Here is a 15,515-nt window from a genome sequence, read left to right as displayed (position 1 = left end):
ACAGTCCATGGGTTTAAGTTGTAAAGCGTTTCGGAAAAACTGTCTTTATTTTTTGCATCAATGTTCTAGATCACATCCGATGAATCATCATCACAATGAGAGGCGAATGAGATGAGAACTGTAAGATTAGTTCAATGCATACTTGTGATGCCAAGGAGAGGTGCTCTAGGCAAACATGGAGATCAGAACATCGAAACTTGAATTAATATAAAATTTAAAACCTTGCAGACCCCATCTCATTTGTCTCTCTCTGATGATGTAGCACAGTGTGATCCAATACTGTAAGGATTGTCAATAATAAAATGTTCGAGTCTACTAAATTTACTAACTAGAAGAAAATTGGCCTTATTTGTTCACAAATTTATAGAAGTCAATATGCAAATTATTGCAATGGCAGACTTATTCCGAAATGAGAGTAAAAATAATAGGTTAATAGGAAAATATGGATTAATTCAATAACTTTCAAACAAAATTCAAAAAAATGGACTCAGAATGCATAAGAAGCATAAAGAATGAGTTTAGTAGACATACTAGTCAAATTTAAATTTTAATTATAGATGCATTACTCAGTCAAGTTTGACTTGACAAACCATAAGTATAAATAAAATTCAATTTATTAGCATTTGATAAAGAAATATTTAGGGAATTAAAAACAATGAAGTATTCATTAATATAGGGAGTATTCGAATGATGGGGTCTTGATTTGGATATTTTGACCCAAAAAACCAAAATATTCAAGTTAATACAATTCAAAGATCTTTGTCACCTTATCACAGCTTGCAATTAACAACTTGCTAAAAGAAAAGTTAGGTCAGATGGAATGTTCATATCAAGAAGAACCACAGGAGTCTAAAAGACATTGTGAATTTTTTAATCAATAAACATGAAAGATATATATGCTGGTACATAGAAATTCTTCAACTGAGTTGTATAAATAGAAATTAAAATCTTGTGTGTTGTGATTAATCTCAAGAACATCAAACCTAGAGTCCCTCTTGTGGATGCACATTCATCATCAAATAAGCATATCAAAGACTTGCAAATCAGATAGTGATCTTAAGATATCTGTTACACCAATGAGAGTTTGACACTCTCTAAGACTGAGAAAACTTATATTTGCTAGTTTGGTTTGGCTATCTAGACTACAACCCTATGGACAATTCCTACAAATTGTAATGCCCCCTTTTTATGTTTCTTGGACACTATGTGAGCTATTGCAATATTATAGCTAATTCTATTAATTTATGAATGCTGAACAATGGAGGTATATATGATCGGTAATTCCAAATGCTAATATGGATAAAATGTACTAATGAATTAATATGCAAGTGTGGGTGTAATATGCAATTAATCTAGATTTTGATAGCTTTTAGATAATAAATGCATTTTGGGTGGCTTCCATTTCCAGGAAAATACCACATGAATCCCCAAAATAATAAATGTCATTACAAGATACCCAAGATTGGAAGTAACCTACAAAGGAAAGATAATGCTAATTAAAAAAAGAATCTAAAATAATAAAGGCAAAGAGACATATACCTTGACAAACAAATAGCTTAATTCTTGAGATGCAAGCTCTCAATAGACAACATATAATAAGTTAGCCAACCTAAAATAGCTGTATTGTAGAAATGGTATAAACTCCTCAAAAAGAAAATACTGAAAAATAGGTAAATAGAATTCTTGAATCAACCATAAATTCATATTTCAGTTCATTGTGTACTAGAATTTATATTCAGAGTTATGAAGTGAATTTCAAATAGCTAATCCAAATAGATGCTATTATCCAAAATTTTAAATTTTAAATACAACTACAGACTCACAGTCTTGCATATATTGAGAGTCAACTTCATGCAAAATTTGCACTACTATGGTACTCGGTAAATAACGTTCATTCCTTTGCATTTTCTTCATCTTTTGCTTCATTCACATTGACTGTGAAAGTGTACTCTTGATCACACCCAATGTATGAATCACACATGAAATACAATGTATATGTCTTCTCTCCAAGCTGTGAAGGTGTACTAAACTCAAGCTTGACTTTAGTCTTCCTCTAGAGTGATACCTTCTTAATGGCTAGTAGCTAATTGTTTTTTAAATCCCCAATTACTGGCCACCATCCTTCTTCCTTTGCTTTGGGATAACTTGGTGCATCAACTGGACCCAACTCCTATCTACCTTCAAGATCTCTTTCTAGAGTGACCTAAACTATTACATTCTCTCTAGCCCTCACATCATCACTGTCAACTGTGTCATATACCAGATCAATGTTTGGGAAGGGATTACAAAAATGAGCAATGTCTAACGGCTATGAATTTGTCATCTATAAAAATTCACACCTTTCATCATCATCCATCTCAACTAAATAAAAAATGGTTTCAATGCTTTTCCCTAGATTTTCATGGCACTTCTTAGCAAGTTACTTGGTGAAATGTGGAAGCTGTAACAGGATATAATCATGGTCCCAAAGACCTTGTGTAACCATTTGGCTCAATTCCATTGCTACAAGAGATGGATTCAACCAACCATTACTAGAAATAACATCCACCATAGCCTAAAGAAGCCAGTTAGTAGAAAGAAGCACTTCTTGCTAATCTAGTGCTAGGTTGCCAACTATGACATGCTTTGAAAAGTGAGCTTGCAAAAATGCATTTTCCTTTACATGTTGATAAGTATATTTTGTTTGTCAATAGCAAAATTTTGATGATTTATCAATTTTCTTATTGTTTCTTCTTCATTTGGTCGTATGGGAAGCTGTGAATACTGTGAGGTAGAAGAAAGAATTTCAAGAAGCCCTTTTAGCTTTGTCTTTGTAGACAAGGATGAGTTGAAGAGTTCAATGATGGTATAGCTAATATAGTAGTAAGATGCTGTCATTCCCAGGTTCAAAGGAGAAAGATACATATCATCTTCTATGGCAACACATTTGCTTGATTCAAAATCACTCAACATACTCTCTATAAGCTCGTTCTAACAAATGCCTAGGATTGACACCTTGAAGATTATAGTAATTTGGATTCTGTGTGAGTCTTTGGTAGAAGAATGTCCAAGTAAGATAGTCTACAACATCCTGATTACTTTCAATAGTACCCACGATAACTTCAACATTGATATGATCATGGAGAAAGTGATCTAGATGACTCTCCATAGGAAATGGCTCATATAAGAATTTTTTATAATATTATTCATGAGGTGCATGGTATAAAATTACACACTTTCCAACATTAGCAAGCAGAGGTCTACTACACACCCCATCATTTGGATAAGATCAGTTATAGGATAGTCTGTGTGAGTGTTTTTCCATCCATCATAATACTATGTACCCATGATAACAACCAAATGAGCTAACAAAGACAATCCCCAACTCATTAAAATGCTTACAATGTACACTTGAATTGCCCCTACACTAAACAATTGGGCTACAAGTTCCTGTTCTACCAAAGTGAGACCTTCATGTAAATACCCAATTCCATTAGATAATGCATGGGTCAATGTAGGTTCTTTCACTTTGGCAATGAAAGGTTTCAAACATTCTTTAGTAAATTGAAGAAACTGGGATCTTTCCCCACCATTTACATTTGAATAAGTTAATAAATCAATGGTAGTAAGCCATGCATGTTTTCTTGTTGGCACAAACACTAGAGCTAGTTTGCCTCCTTTTGCATGCTAAATTATTGATGTGTAAGTTGGCTTGGTAATTTCCTACATTTGAGCTTCAAAGTTGGGTATATCAACACCTTGGATATGAATCTCTAATGGTATAGGACAGACACTGGGGGGAAATTAAAAAGGTCATGTGCAGTAGCTCCAATCCACTCACCAAGATCTTTAGCACTTGCAAGTGAAGTGGAAAGAGCAACAATGCGAATAAAATTTTCAATTTGACTTAAAATATACCTCATTCTAGAAACAATTACTTCCAATATGGGACCACCCTCTCCACCAATTAAATGAAGTTCATCAGCAATAAATAAGCTAACTTGTTGCACTTGCTTACATTGCTTCCATCTGCGAGACAAAGAATCTCATTTCTCAGGTGTACTTATAACAATCTGACCTTTCTCAAGTAGCTTCAAATTAGTCACAATCTCACCTGTTAGTTCAACTAATTTCCAACCTAGACCTTTCCCAAACTTTTTCTCCCATTCACAATATTTCCTTTGGAAGTGCAACTGCAAGAGCAATGTAAATAGATCGAAATGTATTGTCTCCATCTTATTGATGTAGTTGTAGCAAAGAAAACTTAGCACAAATAGCCTTACCAGTTCTAGTGGGTGCTGCAACCAAAAAATTATCATCTGAGTTATATAGGACCATAAATAGTTGTGTTTGAATAGGATTGAAGTGCCTAAACTGCTGATACAAAGCTTCATATGAAGGATTTCTTAATGCATATACAGGAAGTGGCTGCAAATCTAATAATTCAGTTGGAGGTGGATATTTTTCTAGCAGAATAAGATGTCTAAATGAAACTAGAAAAATAGTCTATGATCCTAGCCATTTTTTAGATACAACATGCATAAAATACTGGGATGGAAGAGGTTTATGTATTGGGACAGTGAAGATACAACATGAATAAAATATTGGCAAGGAATTTTATAAATATATCGGCATGCTTACCTCAGTAGGACAATATTGCAAGTTTAGTGAAACCTTGTTGAACCAACTCTTCGATGTAGTGGTTCTAGATTTTAACATGCTTAGTACTATTATGGAGCACCAGATTCTTACTCATTTGAATAGAACTCTGATTATGAAAATGCAATATGTTGGGACCATGCTGTATTTGTTTTATACCTTGTTTGATTCTTTTCAACCAACCTACTTGGCAAGTTGTGAAAGTGGCAATCTTCTATGTAGCCTCTACAACAGAAAGGGATGTCGTAGACTATTTCTTTTATTTCAAAGAAATTATTGCAAAATAATGGCTGAAAGTATAACTAAAAGTAGACTTATGATCATGAATAGAACCTGCCTAAATTGAATCAACATATCCAACCTATCTAGTCTATAAAGACCATAATCTAGGTTTTTTAAGGTACCTTGGAATCCTTTTAGTAGCACTCCAATATTTTTTCTTAGTTTTTTCACTATAACCAAAACGTCAAACTCGTTACATATGTAATAACTTATATTTGGTCAGTGTAGTAGCCAAATAAATCAATCAACTAATTGGTTGCCTATAGAGTGGGTTTCTTTAAAGTAAACTCATTTCAAGTGGACACCTTAAGTCCAACCTCAATAGGGTTTCTATCTTTTAGACAAATTCCTTGGGGAATATCTTAACATATTTTTGTTGAGATATAAATATACCATCTGCACATGGAGGCTTCTAGACCAAAAAATGATGCATCCACCTAAATCAGTCTTTTTAAATATTAAAATAAGAGATGTTCTAGATTTATCAAGTAAAGATGAATTTTTTACAATATAGATAAGATTATCCACATATAGAACTTGGATAAGACTATCCTCAGCTGAGTACTTGTGATGCTAGAGCATCTGGGCTCACAAGCAATCTTGCATCACCAAAAAATTTATTTTGTTTCTATGTTTGATTTTTTCATTTTTGGTGTAGGTTGGAGCTTCAAGAGAACATTTTGAAGTGTTGAAGGATAAAATATTTGTTTTATCAATGCCCAAATTTCATTTCAAAAATTAGAGGTTGTGATTTTGAAAATATTACGCTGCAAAATTTCAAGGTTTCAAGGGTTGAAGGGATTCTTTGGCATATTATAAACTCATAATGAATTAATTTGCCAAATTTAGATGCCAAGAGAAGTGTTCACAAGCTGAATGACCTTCGGCACTCCAATCATGTATCTTTCATCTTAGTTATGTAAAATGGCTCAAGTAAGGACTAGTGATTTTTAAGAAAATAATTAGAGACTTTATTTTGTAAATGAGGACATCTTGGTTTATGTTTATCTTCATTTTTCCGAAGCCATTAACAATAAAAAGTTATTGGATGTAGTTTAGCAAACTTGGGTGCCACATTTGGAAGATTGGCACTGTAAGGGATCTAATCATACAAAATATAGCCTTAAATGGCATTAGAAGCTGCAATCAACAACATCAAGGTTAGAGAAACTTGCATGTTTTTCTCTAGGGAATTGCACAAGGAAGAGTGTAGATAATTAGCTTGCCAATAGGAGAAGGATAGAAGAAGAGAAATAAGGATCTACAGGTATGTTTGTGGTGTTCAAGGTAGCCACAAGAGCTATAGGATGAAAAATATTAGAATTCAATTGAGGAGTGAAGCCATAAAGGTGTAAAGGCTTGAGAAACATTGAAAATTTTCTAATTTGTTTCATGTCAAAATCCTTCATACATGTTATTATTCTAGATAAATTCTATTGTTTGAATGTATAGATGAAGGTTGAAATAAAGAAAAGTTTCATATTATGTTTCCATATAGTGTTTTGGATGGGGATATTAAGGTTGCAAGGTCAAGTAGTTTAATAAGATATATTGATCTTGATTGCATCAACTTGATATGTAGAGTACTATTATTAAATATTGACAAAATCTATTTGTTGTAGGTAGGAAGGAATTAATTGTAGATTACCATGCTTTTGATGCCTACTTAAAACCATATAAGGCTTGCTTCAACCTATAAACAAAATATTCTTTGGAAGGTATCTCAAAGCCTTGAATTTGAGTGGCATAAACCTCTTCATTACTATACTTATAAAACCACAAAAAAACACTTTAAAACATCTATTTGATAAATAATTCAACCATGACAAATACTTAAAGACACAAGTAGTCAATTTGTTTCTATCTATGATATTGGAGAAAATTTTTCATTATAATTAATGCCTCCTATTGAGTGTACCCTTTGCTATCAATTTACTAGCTTTATGTGTGTCAATATTGCCATCAAATTATTTAATTTAATTTTATTCATCCACTTTGTATCTAAAACTTTTTAACTAGAGAATAACTTGACCAAATCCTATGTGTCATTTTTTCAATGGATGCTATCTTACTCCTCATGGCCTCAACCCTTTTCTTTTCCAAAAACTTTGGCAAAAGTTTGTGGGTCAATTAGTTTGCATGACTTGAGTCATCAAGGCATAGTTGACTTTGGCATGGGACCTTGTTCTCATTTTCTCAAATTTTAACATAAGAGTGGTTTCACTAGTTCTTTGATATTTTTTGTTATCATCTTGTCCTTGCACATGAAATTTTATGCTTTTCATGAACTATGTGGGTTTGATTTATTGTAAAATATTCACAATACTTTTTTCATTTTTCATTAGTGGTATTGTTTTTTTTTCCATCAAATATAACATCTCTATTCATCATTAATTTCTTATTTACAAGATTATGGTCTTATCATCTAACTTTGGCCTATTTTCTCTTGATATGGGTGCATCAGCAACACATCCAAGCACCTTGAAATTAAGTAATTGATGGCTTAATGCTATACTAAACTTTTTAAGAAGTCATTTGCTGAACTAATTTTGTAGGACTCCTATTTAACAAATAGACAATTTTAGTGATTACACCTATCTAAAAACTTTTGTCCAAGTTCTCTTCTTTCAACATATTCTTGGTTGTTCTAATAGTAGTCCTATTCTCCTTTTAGGAACACTATTTTTTTGTGTGATGGAAGTGGTGCACTCTCTTTGAATCATATGTTGTCTACAAAAAACTATAAAAATGTATCATATTCCCTTTCACCTAATCTTTTGACTTCACTATAGTGACCACTATGTTTTTCAAATTCTCAAAATTCAAAAAATTTATCAAAAACTAATAATTTTCAATCTCACAATATAAGTTTTCAACTCAGTGTTGTAGAGTTAATGCAAGTAGCTTTTGACATTTAGGGTTATTTCAAGCCTCATTATAGTGAAAATATGGGAAAAGTTGATTGGAAAACAAAATAGAAAAAACAAAATCTGAAGCATGTTTCTTCATTGAGATGATTAAGAAAAGAATTTGATGATCACGTTAGCTTCAAATAAAAAGAGACAGTTCGAATGTTCTACATGTCTCTTAAACATTAGAAATACACCTATTTATTAAATCTCTTGAATTTTTATTAGAAATGATGAAAAGGGAAAAATAGAGAGTGGGTGGGAAAACATATTAAGGAGATTAGAAGGTCAAAGCACCAAGTGCAAGAAAGTTTAAAAATCTAGGTATTGAAGAAGATTTATAGAAATATGTAATAAAATCTACCATTGAACTTTGTAACTACATAGCTACTTAGGAAGGTAGCCTATCAAAGGCTTTCTTGATAGATTTTTTTTGAGTTCAAAAAATCTACAAAGACAACCAATCAAAGCCTTTGACAAAGGAAATGTTCATTGAGATAGTGCAGACAAAGGATATATTCATTGAGACATCTCAACAAATATACTCAATGAATATCTCCTTTCCCTACCCTACTCAATGAATACTCATTGAGATATTGTGGCAATTTTTATGTTCAAATGAGTCTACAATCCCCAAAATAGGCACCATGGTCCATAAAATTCAATGCTTCAACAAATGGTCACATTAATAGATGATTCCCAATTTAGTTTGATTAAAGCTTTTGACATTATCTCTTTTTTGGTTGAAATTCAAGTGTATTTTTCAATGGGAAATCCCAATTGCAGAGCGAAAATGAAGACCCCCCAAAATGTATTATTTTCTTGTACTGATCAGTGACATCCCATAGAAAGTAAACAATGCTAATAAAATACCAATATGGGCTAATAATACCTATGCAAGATTTTTCCAAGGATTTTTTTGATGTACTAGGCCCTTTTGTTAACAAAAAGCTGCAACTTGAGACGATGGACATAATTCTGCTAATTTAGAGACAAAACTAGTGCTTCCCTAATAAAAAAAATTTTATAGAGAAAGAAGAAGAGAACATACCCAAGATCTATTGTTTCTTTTTAGAATGGTGATGTTAACTTTAAAGGCCATCTCCAAAGAAGAAAAGACTCTAGTGACATGGTATAAGATACTAAAAGATTTTATTGACAGGCAACATACATGGACGGTGGTTTCAAAGCCCCAAAAGTGAAACAAATGCATTCTGAATAGATAATCTTGGTGGCCATAAACTTCAAGGTGGTTTATTCTTACCTCCTTTCTCCTCTCCTATATCTATTGAAATCCAATAGAATAATAACACAACCCAATAATTGGAAAGCTTGATATAATCTCTAGCTTGAAACAATATAGGAAGATTGCTCAAACCCCCCACAACATGTAACTCAAATCAACATGATCAAACCACATGGGCACAAATAAACCAACTTTAGATAAAATAGCTTCTCTTCTTACCCATTGCCAATGAACATGACATTATAAGAAGAATCTAAAAAAAGATAATATTTCATGAATATCACCATGTGTTTCTACACATTTTGCCAAATTATGATGTAATAATGCCTACAATACTTCACCATATAACACCAATCTTGCCTTTTGTGCCATAAAATCTCAAGATTTTCAATTTGTGTGCATTATCCCTCAAAAAGGTTTCTCTTTGATTGTATGAAATTTGATAATCTGTAGTTTTAGCCAGAGCTACTGTTGTTTTTTTCTTGTACTTTTGACAAACCCATAAGGAAAAATAGGATAGTGCAAGAGAGCTATTGGATTGCTGCATGTAGTTTTCCAAAAAGCATAAACCTACTGAATTCACTTCATTTATGAGTCTCCACATATCAATATTATCTCTTGTATCAAAATTTATATGGACCATAACTTTTTAATTACCTAAAAATTTGGATGTTGTTTGTGAAAAGAGGATTTAATATAATACATAATTGTGCACTAATTCCATGTTTCCCATAAATTTTGTCCTGCACATAATAACGGTTTTTAAAGACTGTAATAAAGACGTCCTGCAGCTACCTGTGAGGGTTTAACAGACATTGTATAGAGAGGAATTAACAACAAAGACTATATTAAGAGGGATTGGACCTAAAAACAGAAAAAGAAGCATTTATATCTCTATGTTATCAAAGGATTGAACAAAGCCCATATAATTTTGGAGCTTTTAAGATAGAGTTCTAAACATATAAAAGATAGTATCCCCACTTCCATTAGTAGATCTATGCACAAATATATATTCATGCCAAACAAAGCAGATTTTGAGCTTCCTCTACGATAGAGGTAGATCATAGAATCATAGTTTCCAATACTTTGGTGGGTTTGAATGAGCTTGATCTCTGCACCAAACTCAAAAATCCAGAAATGCTGTGATGAAAGAACCCAAATTTCTTTGCATGCAGATATAGACAAAAAAGCCCTTCCCACATAAGAAGTAATGTAAACATAATGTTGTTATTCTTGAGAGAAAGCATTCTAAGAAAATAAAGATTGCCGAGACAAGGAGAAATCAGGCCTTGCAATGACATACCAGTGAGATTCAAAGAAACCATATGTTGATGATAAGAGAAGACAATAACCATCCAATTGTAGTGCGATTGATGAGTACACTAGTAGAATTTTGCAAATATATGACTACATGACTAAAACTTTTAGTCACATGACTAAAAGTGATAAAATTCTAATAATGATTTGTAATTTATAAGTGTAAGTTACTAAAAAAATGACTAATTTGGTCATCATGTAAAATCACAGTGTTAGACAAAGATAAGTGACTAAATAAATGATTAAACAATTGGTCACTAATAACTAGTCACCTAAACAAATAACTAATTGAATGATCAATGGATTTTTTTATCATATTATTATATTATAATGAGTGCTACTTATTGTTTATAATTTACAAGTATAAATGACTATTACTGTTATATTCTTTTTTCTTTTGAATTTGATCATAATGCATAGAGATTAAGCCCCCTCATGAGAGCCCTACAACAAGCCATTTCACCTCCTACGTTTCTTTGTGCACAAATAGTATCTATTGCACTCAATAATAAACTCAAAAAGATACCAATTGATGGTGAACTCAAAAGGACACTAAGTGATGACAATTTGTCTAAAAAATGACATGTGATTCCCCTAAACAATTAAAAAAGAACAAAAATCCTCTCCATCAATTATGTGCATTCAAAACTGAAAACCAATTTCCATTTTCCATAAATCTCCTCTAATGTGTGTAATAAATAAAATCAAATTTCAATTCCCCTTCAAAGCGAAAAAGTATTCTTTTTATTTTTGTACTATAAAATTCTAAATTTACCAAATTATTAAAAGAATGTGTAACAAAAAAGTTTTCAAAAATTATCATCTATTTTGTAGCCTTCAACTTTAAAAAAGATTATCAGAAAATCTAAGTATTCTATATATCTTGTTAGTTTATAGTGGAAAAATTGTACAATTGAAAGAAACATAACAAATAATTTGGTGCCTCTTGGAAGGAGTAGATGGTAGTTTCATATTACTATAACCATATATAGACGAAAAATAAATGACTAATAGAAATGAGCATCTTCACTAGCAAGGATAATTGTGGATTTTTTTAACTATACCATGAAAAGGCTATGGAATTCATAATTGTTCCCTCTCTAATAACACATTTATGGGGTCTTTCTTTCAAAAATATTGATAAATAGGAAAATAGAGAAAGTTTGTGAAATTATATTTTTTTTCCTAGGTATTGATATTTTTCACTTTTAGCATAAAAAGAAGTTAGTGAAAATATTCATATAGAAAAGGTTATGCATAACACCAAATTACAATTACTCTTATTTTAAAAGTTAAACAAACATATGTAACAATTTTTTTTGAAACTTTATCATACATTTTAATGTAGCCTTCAAATTTAAAATAAATTATTACTAAATCTCAATATTCTATATATCTTATTTATTTATAGTGGAAAATTTATGTGCTAGAAAGAAAGGTAACAATTTCAAATCATAGGGGACGTAATGTATGTATAACTTGTTTTTAGTGTGAGATATCAAATTTCCACAATCCATTGAAATTATTAGTTTGATTTTTGGATTAGATTGTGTTCAGTTTTTTACCATCAATGTTTTGAATCATACTAGATGATTCATCATCAAGATGAGAGAGTAGGAGATGCAAAACCAAGTTAGGTACCTCTTGCAAGAAGGACATGTTAGTCTCATATAATTTCTAAGCTAACACTTTACTCCAATAAATATGCACATAAAGCCTCAAGAATAATTGAAAAATTTCATGTGAAAAGAGATTGGTTTCGATCAATATATTTTTATTTAATTTCTTTGAGGCACCATATGCTATCTTCTTTGAGGTGTGGTTTTTTCACATGGTTCTACCCAAGAAACTGAAAGAGGACAAAATGCATAGAGATAAAATCTCCAAGCATTTTCATACCATCTACAACATAGGTTATCCAACATTAAATTCTCTATAATTTTTCAAAAAACCAATAGAAATTATATAACTTCTATGAAACACAATGACATATGATTTTCAATTAATTTATCTTGAAAATGATTGTTTGAAAGAATTCTAAAGGAATATTGAAAAATAAAATAATCTTCCTATTGGTAGCATATATATTTAGAAAGCTCACAAAAAAGGCACACTTGAAAGACACAAGGATTAAACTCGTGCCTGCTACAATCATTCGCAAAAAAACAAAATGAACACTACCTTGCCCTTTTTCATTATCACATCATATGTTTGGAAGGTCAAAATTTTGACTATCAATTTAACCATGGTCAAAATTTTGACGATATTGGGCCCATTTTTAAAAAAATGAATTTAACAACCCAAATAGGCCTTTGGTCAAAAAGTTTTGTTGAAAATGGGGCTGATTGATATGAAGACCAATGTATCCATTTCCATAGGATCCTTAAAAAAATCCAATAGTCATTGTTTCATTGGAAATAATCCCTAGAGATCATAGTGGAAAGCTTGGCAAGATTTACAAATGAGCTTAAAGATGTACATGACCTACTGTAAAAGGTCATAGAGAAGCTCTTTGAATACCTTAAAGTGTTGCACACAGAGTCATATGTATTTGGAAATGGCCAATTGGTGGCCATTGAGAAGATGAATACTAGGTTCTGAGCATTTTTTGGCAAGCTCACTGATGCACTCAACTTCCAGATGTCAAAATTCTAGAAGCTTTCATTAGTGGACTCTACCTTAAGGTGAGCATCAGAAAATTTCCAATCAAAGGTTGCCAGAGTGGACTTGTTAACATAGATACATGAATACTGAATGACTTTTTTAGCATGAATGCTGATGATACTACTTTGGGGGAGTATCCTAAGCATTGGAGAATATTGATATGTTGCATTCATGATTGTGTTTGTCATTGATACCAACCTAGTAGTAATTTTGTAAAGAATGGAAGAATAACAATAAGTAATCTTATGATGCATAAAAGCTAAAGAAGTTTTAGATGATGAAAAATGGAGGAAATGTTCCAAAGGTTGTCCTTATGATTTGATTAAGAGAAATAAGTTTGATTCGATGGTGTACTAAAGTTACACTTGATTTACTAAAAGCAGTGCAAAAATAAAGCATTGGGAAATAGAGTTCAGATGATCTATCACTATCTTTCATCTAAGATGTAGTGAAGAGGATGCATAGACATATGTGATAAAGGATAGTTGTATTGTGACACCAATATGTGTGTAAGATGTGGTTTCACACATGTAAAGCTTTTCATAGACTGCAAGCCTACATTGCTATTGTAATTATGGATTAATTAATTTTAATTAATTGGGAAACCCTCAAGGTCAAGTGAAGGAATTATTATGAAGATATGGTATAAAGGAAAGTTTTTTTTTCCTTATTTTTTAATGTATCTTAGTGGAGAGGACCAAGTCGTATGTGAAGTATTTATGTGCAAAGCAAGAAGGAGCAGAATGCTTATAGAATGCCTGTAAGCGATCCAAGGAATCATTGGATACATAGTATGAGATCTAGTTGCAAGATCTAAAGGAGAAGAAGTTTCGTTGATAGGACAAAGATAGGGGAAGGAAGTACATTTTAGTTCTATTATTATACAAGGAATAATATAGAGATCATTTGGATAGTGGTTTCATTGATCTTAACTTTGAAGTTGTTTGGGCAGTGGGTCCAGCTATCTTCCACAACTCCTAATATGGTTGGAATCTCCTAATAGGGATTCTTAGATTATTAGGTCTTTGAAGATAAGGTTTAACAACCTTAGGAGATCAATGGTGACTATGTTTAGGAAGGATAGTCTAAGATTCAATGGGGCCAACTATGATAGTGGAAAGGAAAAGATGAAGTCTCATCTATTATGCATGTGTCCAGGATATTGGCTTTTGACAAAAGCTAAGAAGACAATTATTGAAGAATCAAAGATTGAGGAATGTAGTGGGGGAGAAATAGATTTGTTCATGTGTAACACGAGAGCCAAAGAAGTCCTACTATTAGATCTTCCAAAAAATGAATATAATCAGGTAAAGACATTTCAAAATTCTTATGAAATTTAGAAAGCATTAGAAGTTACTTTTAAAGGTGATGATCATGAAAAAAGAATGAGATTAAAAAATTGGATTTGCACATTTCAAGATGCTAAGATGATGGAAGATAAATTTGTGAGAATTTATATAGGAAGAATATTAGAAATTATTGTAGTAATTTGGTCTCTTGATGGAACTAAACAAGATGATGAAGTTATCTAGAAGATTTTTGAAAAGTTTGACATCACCATTCAAGCAGTTAGCTCAGATGATTCAGCTAGTAATCCCCTGCACCATAGATTTCACAAAGGAAACACTACTTGGAAGATTAGAATCAATAGAAGCAAAAATGAGGCAATTTGGAGAACTAGCTAGAGTTGAGACAACTTTTAGTGCTCTAAACATTCAACCTAATTTTTCAAGAATTACAAGTGCAAGAGGAGACTATGCTAGTCATAGTAGATCTAAAAAATATAAGAAGATTGAAGAAGGAATATCCCTTGTTGTAAGAAGAGAGAAAGATGGTAAGAAAATCTTTAGATTTTGGACTTGTGATGAATATGGTCATTATTCATCTAAATTTCCTAAAAGGGAGAAATTTTTTAGAGGAAAATCTAAGTCTAGAAGAGATATAGATAGAAATTGTGTATATGCCAATGAGGATAAAGAATTTGATAAAATAGGTTAGAATGAAAGCAATTATGAATTAGGATTTGTGGCTATCAAGGAAGATTATCTTGATAGAGAAATTAGAAAGGAAAGAGCTCTACTTACCCAAGTTGAAAAGAAATTAGATTAGATAATTGATAGTGGATGTTCACATCACATGATTGGTGATATGAACAAGTTTGTTAAATTTAGAAATTATGATGAAGGTATCGATAATAATGCAACCTATCGTATTACAGGGATTGGATCTATTATTGTTGATGGTAAAAATAACACTGATGATGTCTACTTTTTTGATGGTTTGAAATATAATTTGTTAAGTTTTGGATAGTTGGCAGACAAGGTATATCTATTGCAGTTCATAGAGAAGACTTGCATTATCAAAGACAAAGATGGTAAGCTAATTGGTATTGGAACCAGATCCAAAGGAAATGAATTTTAGTTGAATCTTACTAAAATAACATGTTTGGTTGCAAAGGT

This window comes from Cupressus sempervirens, chromosome 7, assembly GCF_028749045.1.
Source record: "Cupressus sempervirens isolate cs-2001-9-10 chromosome 7, ASM2874904v1, whole genome shotgun sequence".
In the NCBI taxonomy this organism is placed as follows: domain Eukaryota; kingdom Viridiplantae; phylum Streptophyta; class Pinopsida; order Cupressales; family Cupressaceae; genus Cupressus; species Cupressus sempervirens.
This window is presented reverse-complemented; position numbering follows the sequence as displayed.